Source organism: Taudactylus pleione, unplaced genomic scaffold (genome assembly GCF_031769625.1).
Source record: "Taudactylus pleione unplaced genomic scaffold, aTauple2 ptg000850l, whole genome shotgun sequence".
Lineage (NCBI taxonomy): Eukaryota > Metazoa > Chordata > Amphibia > Anura > Myobatrachidae > Taudactylus > Taudactylus pleione.
Window position 1 is genome coordinate 1 of NW_028285252.1, and position 12,374 is coordinate 12,374.

The following is a 12,374-nucleotide window of genomic DNA, read 5'->3' on the forward strand; positions in this document are numbered from 1 at the left end:
CTCTCTCTGTCTCTCTCTCTCTCTCTGTCTCTGTCTCTCTCTCTCTGTCTCTCTCTCTCTCTGTCTCTTGTTTCCGCTGAGCTATATATCACCTGATTTGATTTGTAACCCAACAGTGGTTTCTGCATTTTCTTTATTGATGAATAATTTCGTTTTTGGGGGGTTCCTTGACAGAAGCGAGATAGAAATATGTGTCTTTGTGTCGACAGAATAATATAAACAACCTTAAAAACCGTTCTTCTGATCTAAGGCGGAATAAATCAGATATAATGAAATCTGGTCCTGGCTATAGGATAAGAACGTCTCTCTGCACCTCAGCAAAGGTAATTACGTTGCGCGCACCTGCCGCTCTCATCCGGTTATTAATTTCTGTTCTGCATCTTCATGCAAAACGTGTTTGCTTTTCATCCCAATGCAATATTCTGGGTCTGATGTTCATCCGGTTATCTCACGTTCTGCAAATGATTAGAATTTTGATTCTAGCTGAGAAGACATTTCATTTAACACTTTAGGGGGTCTAATCAACAGCCTTTCATTTCTATAAAAGTACTTTTGTAGAAAATAAGTATCGGGCCATTAATTATAAAGGTAATGCAGGAGATATCAGGAATGTCCCGGTCTGGCCCACTGTCTATATACTATTGGATGGGGACCAAAATTCACCAAGCTCCAAATATACTAAGACATAAGACAGACAGGAGAGAGTGAGTAGCAAACATCAGACTAATACCCCTTTCAGACATACAACCCGGGAAATTTCCTGCTCAGACCCGGGAATTTCTCCTGTGCAAATTCCCGGGTATTTGGTCGAGATCCCCCTTTCACACTACAGTGTCTACCCGGGAAATTCCCAGGTAGACCCCTTTCAGACAAGAGCAGGGTTTTCCTGCTTACCTGCCTCTTCTCTGCCGTCTGCTCCTCCCAGCCAAAAGCCGGCCAATCGTAATGCAGTTTTTTTTTTTTATTATCATTTTTTTAACATTTATTTTAATTCCCTGGTGGTCCAGCGAGAGTGCGGGCGGCCTGCTGTGGCACAGCCGGCCGTTGCTGGGGGTGGTGAGCAGCAGCGCTGAGCGTCCTATAAGACGCTCTGCGCTGTCAGCTCAAACAAAGCAGCAGTGCTGAGCGTCCTACAGGATGCTCTGCGCTGTCAGCTACATGTCAAAGCTGCTTGGTGCTGCCCGGGAGTAGTAAATTCCCGGGTAGCACCATTCAGACAGAAGCAGGGTAATTTCCCGGGACTTAAGTCCCGGGAAAAACCCTGGTCGATTGCAGGTGCCTTTCACACAGACATGAGACCCGGGAATTTTGGCCGAGGCAGGCCAAAATCCCGGGAATCTCAGTATGTCTGAAAGGGGTATGAGTGGCCGATTGAGGAATATAGCCCAAGAAATAAGGATTGTATATCGCCACTAATTGTATTCATAGAAAATGTTTTCTCTGTGATTTATCAAACTTTGCCTGGTGCGTCGACACCCTGGCGATACTGGCCGCAACCACGAGAAAACAAAGTTAGCATTTAGCAGGCCAGTCTTGGTCCCTTATGTACATACATGACCCAGATTTGCCAGGTAATATATTTGTTTTTCCTTTGCCGTTCTCCGCTATTGCCGTCCTGCGATTACGTTTTTGCCGTATTTAGGGATTTTTGGAGCATAATAAATAGAACCCCTTGGATAGAATATGGATAGACAGTCTCAGGGAATCCGTTGGGTTTGGGTTCTAGATAACTCTCAGTAGTCCTGATGTTGGCAGGAATGTCATGATACACAGAAAGGGGTGTGGTCTATTGGAACGTTGGCGTTACTTCACCCAAATGTGGACGCGGGGCATATTTAATCCTGCAGCACCACAGGCCACCCTGTAAAATGGCCACCTGATTTACACTGGTCTTCTATGGATCGCAGAGAGGGCCTTATTCAGCTTGGATCGCAATTGCAAACAACAACGTAGTCGGGCGATTTTTATCCTGCATAGCGCATGCGTGCGATCGCACTGCGATCACCTTGCCATGGCACTCGCAAGGCAGCAAACACGCAGAGATGATTGACCGCTAGCAAGCGTTTGGGGGAGGTGACGATGGGGTGGTCTTAAAAATGCTGGTGTGTCTTACCGTTAGGACGCCGTTTAATGGACGCCCATAATTTAGCCTGTGCGTTCACCTCCGCAGCACAAGAGCGCTCTGCGAGTATAGAGACTCGCAGAATTGGAAACAGGTCAGACTAGCCGCAAGGTTGTCGATGGTGGACGATGTTCCCGATGTGTAGGCTGGTCTGCGTGTGCGCTCCCAGAAGAGAAGGCAGCAGCGGCCGTCTCTATGAACGGATAAGGTTGTGACTGCATCTGCATATATTATTAGCTGCGTTCCGTCAGGATTCGCAGATGCGCTATCGATCCAAGCTGCTCAGAGACAGCTAACACTTTCCAATCCACCTATTTCTCTCTGTTCCTGCCACAAACCTTAAGTGCAGATTAGAGATATGATTTATAAACATTATTAGACAGGAATCAGACATTTGGGAGATAGACATATCCTGTAACAATGGCAAGAGCCATGGACAGCAGACAATGACGTGCTGCAAAGAGCAGGATAATGGACCTCATTCAGACCCGGTCGCTAGTGCTGAGCACTCGCAACCGGGTCGATGTTTAGGCCCTGCGCACACGCAGCGGCCGCACTGCGCGTGCGCAAGCCCCGGAGCGAGAGAGAAATTCTCTCGCTCCAGAGCTCACTACAAAAGGGACGGCTGTCGATGGTGATCGACAGCTCAACCTGTTTTGTAGGCATGTCGGGGGGGTGGTTTCACAAACGGAGGCGCCTGCCGTTTTGGGGGTGGCCGCAATTACATCAAAAATGATGTCAGTGGGGCGCTTCCTGGATCGATCAGAGCAGGAAGCTCCCTGGGGCTTGTGGTTGCCGAAACCCAACCTTAGGGTCTTGTCGCAAGCCCCGATGGTCGCGATGGTCTGGACCATTGCAACCATCAACCTGGTCGGTCGCTAAAGCTGTGGGTGGTAACCCACAGCTTAACTAGCGACCAGGAGGCCGCACTTGAAAAGGCAAGCGTCCGCCCTTATTCAGAGCGAGCGCTCGCTTCTTGCGACTGCCTCTGAATGAGGGCCAATGTATCAACAAGTAAAAAATATAAAGAAATCTACAAACCTGAAAATAGGTGAAAACAGGTGATAGTTGACCAAAGCAAATAAACAAGTAGAATAGTAGCCACATCTATTATCCAGGCAAGCACCAAAGATCCCGCAAACACGCAAACTTAGCTGTGACGTCCAAAAATTGATTCCGACTTGAAGATGTGTGAAAAGGAAATGATCAGATGAATAATTCATAAACCACAGCGAATTATCCTAATACCCGCTTCCTTCATTTCTATTCATTTATTGTTATGTAAAGATTCCAACCAAATGATCAGTCCGTGAACGACAGATTTCATTATAACCAAACAAGGAGCGAGGAGACCAAACATGCTACAAAATTCCAACGCAGTCTTGGAACGCATTACACGTGTCGCAAAATAAATAAACGGGATTACGTTTGACTTTTTTTTTTAAAAAGATTATTAAAATGAAAGATTTCACATGGCAGCAAAATCCAGTAGATATTACTTTTTGCACATCTATCCAGCGTTTAGCGTTTACACGGATTAAGGCCCTCATTCAGAGCCGTACGCTCTGAGCAGAGCGCACGCTCTGAATGAGGGCCGCCCTCCATGAAAATGGAGCGTCCTCCTGGACGCTCGTATAGCTGTGGGTCACCACCCACAGGCTATACGAGCGTGCAGTTTGATGGCCGCGATGGTCTTGACCATCGCGACCATCGAAACTGCGAGCCGGAGCCTGCGGTTGAGGTTTTCAGCCGCAAGCTCCGGAGTGATTTTGGCTCTATCAGAGCCAAAATCACTCCCACTGACATCACTAGTGATGTCAGTGGGGCCGGCTTCTGACGGGAGGCGTTCCCGTGGGAACGCCCCCGTCAGGGAGGCACGCCCCCGGCACGCCTACCAAAGGGGGCGTGCTGTCAATCAACATCGACAGCACGCCCCCTTTGATCAGACACAACGAGCGAAGGACTTTCCTTCGCTCGTCGCGTCTGGCGCATGCGCACGACGGAGCCCCCTCCGTCGTGCGCATGCTCGGTGCTCACCATCGACCCACTTGCGAGCGGACAGCCGCTTGCGAGTGGGTCTGAATCAGGCCCTAAATTTGTTCTTTCTGCGAAATCTAAAATAGTCTTTGTGGGTACTTTAGCATTATTGCATGTTATCTGCCTAATGAGAACGCCCCAGTCGCTGCAGATCATATATCTGTATAGCTGATGTCTCATTCTGCTTAAGTTATGTACTAAATAAGGAGGATGGATTCTACTCCGACATCTTGTGCACGTGTTGACCCTATTTTGGCTCCTATTTAACAAAAAAGACACAAAACATAACATTTGTTATCGCTGCAAATCACGGCAGTGTGGAATTTACATTCAGGGTTATTTTCCATTAGTGATAGGATGGGACACAGGGCCTCATTAAGAGGCGGTCGGAGGATGCAAGCGGTCGCTCAGAAACTGGGCGGCCGCTTGCATCCTGACCGCCCGCCTCTGTTGCGGTCGTTAGGCTGTGGGTTAACACCCACAGCTCTAACGACCGCTCCGGTGATGGTCGCGATGGTCAGAGACCATCGCGACCATCGGGACTTACGACGAGACCCTAGGGTAGGGTCTCCCTTGTCGTAAGCCCCGGAGAGCTTCTGGCTCTGTCTGAGCCGGAAGCTCTCCACTGAGATCATTAGTGATGTCAGTGGGGCCTCCCCCAAACGGTAGGCGTTCCCATGGGAACGCCTCCGTTTGGGCTGCCACCCCCCCGGCCCGCCTTCCAAACGGGGCGAGCTGTCAATCAACATCGACAGCTCGCCCCCTTTGGATCGAGACCCGCTACGACGGGCGCTGTCGGTCATAGCGGGTCTCACGTATGCGCACGACGGCGCCGGCGTGCGCATGCTCTGTGGGGGGCCATTGACGCATCGGCGCTAACGACCGGGTCTGAATGACCCCCACAGGCTCAGAAAATAGCCCCTCAGTGCAAAGACCGCCCATGATCGCATTGCAAGATCAGGTTTATAAGCTTTATCAGGTTTATCAGGTTACTGATTGGCGCACTGGATTCACCATTATTCTCCAGATTCTCATTATTATTTTTTAAACAAAAAAAAAAAATATCGGGTTTTGCGGACATTTTTGCAAGTGTGCGACGGGCTAGACAGGAAGTATGAAACGTGCTGCAGCGTCTTCTTACTCTTCATGACCTCCGGCACCTCCATACGCGTCTGAACGAAAACTTCTTGTGGACACACAGGCGCCAAAAAGCACAGTGCAGATGCCATTTCCTTGCACGTGTGACATCATGGCGACTGCACACACCACACACAACAGGTGAAAATGTCGGCAACTAGGAAGAGCTACAATTCTAAGGGGATGAGCTGGGTGTATGGGGGCGATCCTTAATCTATGCAGGTCAACCTCAGTAATGCCGGCCATACACGGTGCGATAGCACCGTGAGAGGCGACAGGGGATCTGACGTCCGACATATTGGGCGGTCCCCACACAGTACGATCGGGTGGCCGACCGCCCAATATGCCGGCTCCCCCCTGCCTCAACCGCATAGCGCTGTATGGGATGGCACATCGCATCCCCTGATTGACTGGTTTTGCAGTATCATCAGGAGATGCGATGTACAACCCCAAGGGAGCGCACTTGTGCCGACATCGAGCCCACACACGGTGCGATGTAGCAGCCAAATCGCACCAATCAGTCAGATCGGCTGCTTTAACGCACCGTGTATGGGCCACATAAGGCACCTTATACTCCAGCCAGGTGCAGATATTAGATTCCTTTTGGAGTTCATGATATTTAAATTCAGGAGTATTTTTATTTTTCAACCTATCTATATAATAAACCTACATTGTTCCTTTACCAAACTCGGAAGAGAAGTATCAATGAATAATACAAGGTCAAACCAACAAAAACTGCAGTTTTACCACAGTACATATGGTTTCCAATATATATTAAAGTGCTCGGAGATATATCCGCTGCGGACCACCGGCACAGCAATCCCCATAGAATTCTATATATGCATCAAGCTATGGAGGAGCCTGTGCCAGAGAGCCAACGCCATCTATAGACGGCATTGCCTACAGAGACCTCTGGGCTTCATTCCGTAAAAAGTCCCCGGAGAGAGATCCCTGTCGGCACCTCTCGGCTTGCGCATAAACTCAGAAGTCAGTATTTCGCCGGGACAGCTGTCCCAGCAGGACAAGTAATTATACATAGCCTCATTAATAAGTAATCAATGTTACCGATGGTTTTGCAGTCTTGCTAAGTATTATGGATGTGTGTCGGGTAAAGGGGGCGTCCTTGTGATAGGCTGCGTATGGCATTGCGATCTCAATTATTAGCATATCTTCGCAGTGAGACTGCGTACGTAATCGCTATTGCAATCGCTGTTGTGATCCGTAACTAAATCAGGCCCTTTGACAAGGAAAATGTCCCCCCAGCTCTGGGCCCTATAGCAGCTGCTCCCCTTACAACTATGGTAGTTACGCCCATGCCTCCAGGTAAGTTAGCTCTCAATTTCGAAATACATAAATATATGACCCAATAATGGGCTATTATCATGTAGCGTAGGGACAAGAAACATGACTACTAGGTTTCCATGTTATTTACTCAGATTCTATTCATCTATTATTGGGACTTTGAGAAAGATCAGATCACATTTTAAGTTAAATGAACTACAGGCTGACGGACCTTCCCTCACAACTGTAGACAGATGCTCAATATACCGATGTCATCATGTACTGTGCACTTAATGAGTTTTCCCATTGAACTCTGTTATGTTTCAGCGTCTGAACATCGTAGGTAACGACAAAACTGAGGTGACGCAAAGTAAAACGGGAGCTCGGAAAGTGCCGATACAGATGAATCCAATTCCAGAATTTTGGGGGATTATTAGTGTCAAAGTGCATTTACTATTCTTTAATAGAGCAATTTTCTGTAAGCGCTTGTAATGAAGGCCCCCTGTGTACGAGGCTACAGTTCAGTGTAAACCTCTCATTACCCTACGACGTCCAGCGAGGGGGAAAATCATCACCAGGGAGGCGGTAATGGAAGGATTTTGCATTTCTTGAAATGAAAGATTTACAGCTGCTCGGCCCCTGGGTTCTCTGATAGTTTAACCAATCTGACTGTTATATAACAACCAGCAATCTTATCCTGCACCATTGGGTGATTAAATAAGCAAACAGCGCTTCCTGCTCTATCCTATCTGAGCGACTGATCCCGGGATTACAGAAAAGCTGTCAGTCGCAGAATAGGACGGGGGGGGGGTTTGATAAAACCGCGGATAGCCCAGAAGTGGTACTAGGCAGTTATCACTGCATACAGATTACAGACTGACAGATACTGGCCCACGGTGCACCGCTGAACGCAGATTCCCGACAATCGGGCATGTGCAGGGCGGGTCCTGCGTGATTGTACGCAGAGCAGCAGCAGACTGTCAGTGATTGACAGTCACCGCCATTGGGGGGGGGGGAAGAGGCCAGGATCTACGTCGGCTCACTGACAATTCCTGGCCTCTTTCCCTCATCAGCAATGGTCCGGCCTACGTGACCCCACGGTCACTCAGCCGCCAGAGGATCACGCAGATGTTCTGAAGCTGCGTCCATGGATGCAGCTCGGAACATTAATACATGCAGGAGGGATGACACCTCCTGCTGCATTACCACAAATGCTAGGGCGGAATTGCAAAGCTGCTTGCGTGCACCACCTGACGCATTGGTCGCACCGTCGAACATTGCACCAGCCTCATGGCCACACGCTGGCATCTGGCTAGCCACCCCCATAACCATTCCGGGGAACGCCCACAGAGATTGCCTATTTCTGCATCCTAATCATACTTGCCGACAATCTGGCTGCTCCTTCCGGGAGGGAGCAGCCAGATCGGCAGAACAGGGGGCGTGGCCGGCAAAAGGGGGCGGTCCAAATGAGCTGAGGTTGGTTTGCGGGCGTGACAGGGGGCGGGGCCACGCGATCGCATAATTTTAGCCCCGCCCCCGCTACACAATGCAGAAAAAAGGCATTGCGAAGCAGGGGGCGGGGCCAAAATGACTCGAATCGCGTCAGACCCCCCCGCTGCGGGGGTTTATCAGGTAATGGGGAGGGGGGTTCGGGGGATCAGCGGCAGGCGGGAGGCTTGCCTGCCTTTCCGGGGGGGGCGGGAGCTGCACCCGTTTATCGGGAGGGTAGGCAACCCTGATCCTAATTCGCTCTGCGGGTCACGGTGGTAACAATAAGGACTCATGCACAGTGCAACACAGACGCAGAATGAAAACATCGCCTGCTAGTGCGCAGCATCGAATTAGCGCGCACCTCTCAGGCCCTGACTGCCGGAACTATCGCCATCTTCAGATCAGATCCCTTCAGTAACACTGCTAGTACGGATCCCGGCAGTGTAACTATTAGCAGGAAAGCGTTGGTGTTACCTTTCCCCGGGGAAGCTCCTTTTTGGAATTATGAATTGCGACAGCTGACTCAGGTCTGCTGTTGCTGCTGCAGAGAGTTATGGCCCCCATAAACTAGCGATGGATTGTCGCGATTCTGTGATCCACAGGTGGCGCGTTTTTTTTTCTACATTGATTGTAGATATTAATATGATTTGAGTTTTTTGTATATTTTTATATTTACTTTTATTATTCTCCATTAGTATATTTATATAAATATTTACAGTTTGTTGTGGGTTATATGACCGAGAGATTAATCTACAACAATTAGTTATATATCAGTAGTGTTATATCTATGATATGCTTAATTACTATCTATCATTGGAAGATTTTTTAATCTTTTTAATTTAATTATACTGTTACATATAAATATATGTTGGTCGCTTTTTTATATATAATTATTTATTGTGTGGTTTTATGAATATTCTTTCTTTCTTTCTTTTGAATGCAATAAGATGTAAATGTATTATGCCTAACATTAAGTGATACAATGATCAGACCAAAATAACTCATTGATTGATTCATTGATTTTTGAAGACTCACCTGTGTCAGCAGGTATATAAAGGCAGCATGGAGATCTCCCTATTACCTTTGATAAAGTCACATGCCAAGTGACGAAACGCGTTAGACGGGACTATCTCATCACTAATTATTCACTGATACACTGTTGCTTCCTGTGATTGTCTGCGCTCCGAATAGATCCACGCTCCGGTGCTGTGTCCAGGCTCATGCTCCGGGCGCCTGTGACATAGAAGAGACCATTGCGGCATACGGCTCGGCTTTTCAGTCTAGTCTGGCACTAGACAGTATACTTCTGAACACAGAAGACGGAGGAGGTGAGGATAATAAAGGGGGCCCCCACTCTCTACATATCGTGAGTACTCACAGTTCCTCCACTTATGGACGGTCCGTGTTCAAGTTTTCACTCATAAGTCTTTGGTGGAGACTTGATTTGATCAGCTGCACGAGCCGTACTTAGGGCCTGATTCAGAGCCGCTCGTAAGCGGCCGCTCGTTCGTTCCGAGCGATGTTTGCCCAACTGCGCATGCGTACGGATTTTAATACGCATGCGCGAACCAGTCAGTGCGGCCGAAAATCGTTTGTTCGCTAAATAGCGAATGCCTGCTATTTTCAGTGACAGGAGGAGGCGTATGTGGGTGGTAACAGGGGAAGGTGCTTGAAAACGGGGAGTGGAGATCAGAACGCAGGCGTGCTTAAAGGTCAAAACGGGCGTTTTATGGGTGTGCATAATTAACACAGCAGCGTCACTGACCACGTCACTGGGTTATTTTATAGTCAGAACTGCTCGCAAGATTGCGGTAGGAAAAACCAACCACAACAATAGCGAGCAGTTCATACGCTGGTCGATGTACTCGATTAATCTAATAAATAGCGGACATGACGTAGGATGCGAGCGGCCAGGGGGCGTAGTTATCCAAAAAACGACCGCAAGTTTTGTTCGCTCGTTCAGACATGGAGGCGTCAACAGACCGCAAAGAGCGAACGGTTCATTTGAATAGCCACTCCCTTTTCCTGAACGACCGTCCGCAAATAGCGTCCGGCTCTGAATCAGGCCCTTAATTTCTAATTGCCTACAAAAGACTTACCACTTTGCCCTGAAGGGCTGTACTCATTGCAAAGAGAACCATTTTTACTTTTTGATTAGCGGTGGAAGTGTTAATAGGCGCAGTTGAAAACACATGCTTCAGAATATATTAATAGGAGCCGTCATCATATCATGATCTAATTTACAGAGACTGTTTTATTGAAAGCTGGAAAGGAAAAAAACAAAAACATATATGTTTTTGGACAGATTGCCTGATTTTTATAAACATCTTTCCTATTATCAAGATTTTCTGGATTATCAGCCACATTTTATCTGCTGCAGAACTAGCTCACAGGAGCATGAAGTTACTAAGGGCTCTATTTATTAACATTATTTTTACTAAAATAAAGTGAAAAAGGGTGTTTTCACACCCTTTTCACATTATTTTAGTTTCACCTGTAGTTACTATAGGGCAATTGGAGTAGAATTAGTAAAATTCTACTCCAACCCCCAGTATCACTTATTTTTAGTAAAGCAGATCGCATTTCCCATAATTGTAATGGGAAATGTGATCCGACCACAGTTACTAAAAATAAATTGTAAAAAAATACCGGGGGAAGCCCTGTCATAATAACGCCACCTGGAGGTGGCGTTATCCAGGGTCTCCCTCGGTTACCGGGCTCCCACTCTGCTCTAACGGAGAGAGCAGAGGCGGGAGCCGGTACCAGTAATCAGCTATGTGGTCTAAATAGACCGCAAGCCGATTGCTGTAAAAAAAGAAAAAAAAAAAATGAAAATTTTTTTTTTTACTTACCTGACTCCAGGGACGGTGATCGGGCCTCCGGTGATGGCTCCTCTCCGGTCAGCTGGTCTCCCACAGTGCACTGCTGCCCGGTCATAAGGTGATCGGGCCCCAGTGCAGTATGGGAGATCACCTGATCGGGAAGCCCGGAGAAGATCACCGGAGGCCAGGAGGATGCAGGAGTTATGGCCCCAATAAACTAGCGACGGATTGTCGCGATTCTGCGATCCACAGGTGGCGTGTCGGAGGATCGGTGAAATCCAATGGTGAAATCCAACATGTTGTATTTCACTGATTTGCCGATCACGATCAAAACATGATGGTGATTTGCACATCGGGAAATAAACTTGTATAATTTCAGAGATCCTCCGATGGATCGGGGGACATCGATGGCAGGATCGGAACAATATACGTCAGTAGGTGCATGGGGGCCTTTAGACCCTTCATTTGCACAGGGTCATCTCAATTATTGATAAAAATTCCCCTTTATTCCTTCAGACGGCTGGACACTGCGCACATCTCCCCATCTATATCTGCGACCAGCGCAGCTTTATAACCTGCACATAAATGGCGCTGATTCCAGCTGGCTGAAAAAGATGCCATAAATTGCCAAACCACATTTCGAGATGCTTTCAGCTCCACAAAGGCAGCATAAGCGCCTGGCTTACTACGAGCGACATACACCTCCTGACAGCCTATGCTTCTGCAGGTCTGAATGAGCCTCATTTTTGTAAAGACGCCATTATTGTACCCTGGACACATTATAGCTGCTCCCCTTCCCTCCTGCGTGCATATGTTTTCTGAGGATGCACAAGCAAAAATCACGCACAATATACTGGGCAACCTGGCGTAGTACTCTCTCTGTATCAGCGCCAAATACATTCACTTTGAATTTGTAACATATTTTCAATGCTTCTGGTCTGTTAGAACAATCCTGAGATGCGAACGCTGGTGAAACCTTCAGCAGTCGTCGCGGTTATCACTGGCGGTAACGCCTTTTATGCACTGGACTATCCGCCCTTTTATAAATGTGCCCCTAGTTCTGGGCTGTTTCTAGATTAGGGGCAGTACTTATCAAGAATAAATGTTTTAATTGGGTATAATTTACATGTTGACCAATTAGATTCTAGCTATTATTTTCTTGAAGGTGCTGGATAAATATACCCGTAGGGTGTGGATAATAATAATAAATAGATATTTTGCTCATCACTATAACAGCTCAAGTAAATGAAATAATATCAGATTTACTGCAGTCCTCTATGTAGGAAGCATCATGGCGAGGGTTAGATTTCCTTCCATTAGGAGTGAGAGTTGTACACAGTGATATCTATAAACTATGACATTTCCAGCTTGTTAGGAGACATACACAATCTCTGGTTTGCGAGCATCACACAGGCCTGCAAATGACACCGGCAATCTTTACCATATTCCAAACGGCTATTTACCAGGACGGATTTATGACCAGA